At 39.3% G+C, this 2,208-nt stretch overlaps 1 long non-coding RNA gene across 1 annotated transcript; it reads right to left on the bottom strand.

Moving 5' to 3' along the window:
* Nucleotides 1-336: 336 nt before the first annotated feature.
* On the bottom strand, nt 337-1,936 carry LOC120443193. The gene is made up of 4 exons (XR_005615223.1): nt 1,463-1,936; nt 1,283-1,351; nt 983-1,127; nt 337-652 (listed from the first exon to the last, which is right to left on the bottom strand). It is a non-coding gene; the product is annotated as an uncharacterized LOC120443193 (long non-coding RNA).
* Between the last annotated feature and the right edge of the window lie 272 nt (nt 1,937-2,208).

The raw sequence follows: 2,208 nt of genomic DNA, 5'->3' as shown, positions 1-2,208 counted from the left end.
TGGTCAGAGGAGGCCAAGATGATGATTAAGTTTAACATTTTCTACAATATTGACAAAGCACTTTAAGCACAAGATTGTCAGTTAATAATTTAGAAATAAATAGTCTGTATGGACTGCAATTTCCCCCCCAAAAAAGTGCACACGTAAAACTGCGGTGTTAAGCGATGTGGTTGAAAAATTTAAGTGCACCTAACTTTTGTGCCAATGCGCTTAATGTTTTGAAGTTAGGCGCACCGGTACGCCCATGGCAAAAAGTTAGTCTAGAGCCCCGATTTGTATTAATCATACTGTCCAATTTCCATGTCATTAACACACTGTTTCATTCATTTCCAACTCTTTATTACAATTTTTTTCCATATGAACACAAAATATTTTTTAAAAAAAACCTAGGGTGTGAGAAGTTAAAACTGTTTGTCGTGTTGAAAATGTTCATGATGTAAAGTTTAAAAGTTTCAATCTCTGAAACATGCTTCCCTTTCAGTTTCATGTTTACACAGACCATGGCCTTCTCGAGGTCTTTCTCAAATGGCTGCCACATGTGCGCGTCAATAAACAGGCCCTTTCCATCTTCCAGTAGTAGCTCAAGCTGATTGGGGCTGTTGGTACTGGTGACGCCGACGACATTAACCTCTGCACATGCCTCTTCATTTGTCTGTCAATACACAACCACCTAGTAAGCATTTGAACCTTCAACTTCTTTCATGTAAAAAGTCTGGTCAATTTGGCACATTTCCTCCTCTCCCCCCCAATTCCCAGTTCACATAAATACATGGCATTATCTAACATTTATTTATAGAGCTACTTCCAGATATCTATATACCAAATACAGCTATAAAGCTAGCTCTGCAAGAGCATAGAATACATGCACCATCATATTTTCACCTACTGTGAGATAGTATGCATTTACATTTCAAAATCTATAATTCTAAACATTGTTTTTACATTGCTATTACATGTTGGTACAAATACAGCTTCTTCATACCTCAATTTTTGTAAATGCTGTCGTGTGCAGCTCGAATCCAAAAGTGGACTGTTTCACTTTGACGTGGGACACCTTTATGTCGTCTCCCACATGAAGCTCATGGACGGCCGCCTCCCTCCACAAATAGTCTCATGGTACAAGCATCCTGAAATCATATAGATCATAGAACACATTTATTCATAATATTACAAAAAGCCACTCACTACCAAATTCAAGCCAACATCATAATATAATGTAAACCTCTACCACCAATCTCATTACTTTTCCGACTTTATTAGGACACTTCAGTTGCACCATTACCTGCTTTAACTGCACATTTTTGACTGGAACTTCTTGGTTCCCCGACACCACTTTCCGGATGGTCAAACCCTGAAAAGTCAAATACATTATTTAAACTTGAAAATACATAAAACAGTCATGGCTTCTTAAAAAAAGAAAAAAAGAACCAAGCAATATCCTGATCACAGCACAAATACTTACCTCCACAACCTCCCCTTCTACGGTTATAAGCCCCACATTTGTAGAGCTCATCTTCAGCTGGGTCAAAGGGGCCGGGGGATGCAAAAGATTGTCTGCTTTAGAAAGCAGCTCTTCAGGGACACACAGGGCAGAGGCTCTAAAGAATTGTGTGGTGGCACTAATATGAATGGCATAGGGGGGAGCTGTCCCTCTTAGCTCATGCCCTTTAATTATATAAGAAACCCCTTCCTGCACTTTTGATGCAAATGCAAAGTCACTTTAACAACTTTTACCCCATCAGAGAGGGCTGCCACCATATTACACTTTTTAGTGATGGGTTTTGCCACTCCCTCCTTCACATCCCATTTTATCACCCTTGCCTGTTCACAGACTTTTAATACACGCACATGTAAGGGTGGTGGACGAAAATAAGGGGTCTCAGGACGACTATTAATAAGTCGCATCAACGCCATTCTGAAAGAAAAAATACATTCACAAATTTATACATTTCTGCTAGATACACTTCTGATATTACAGTAAAACACTTTACGTTCATGTAGTCTCTGTGTTTTCATATAGACTCTTCACCTCTTACAACTTCAAAAACACATTTAGGTGTAAGACAGGGGTGGGCATTCCAGGCCTTTTGGGCTGTGTCCTGCAAGTTTTAGATGCATTCTTGATCCATCGAAGCTGAGTACAATTGCATTCTCAACATGACTTGAAGTTCTCCAGAGGCCTGGTAATAAACTAATAATGTGATTCAG

The sequence above is a fragment of the Oreochromis aureus genome, linkage group 12 (assembly GCF_013358895.1).
Source record: "Oreochromis aureus strain Israel breed Guangdong linkage group 12, ZZ_aureus, whole genome shotgun sequence".
In the NCBI taxonomy this organism is placed as follows: Eukaryota; Metazoa; Chordata; class Actinopteri; order Cichliformes; family Cichlidae; genus Oreochromis; species Oreochromis aureus.
This window is presented reverse-complemented; position numbering and strand designations above follow the sequence as displayed.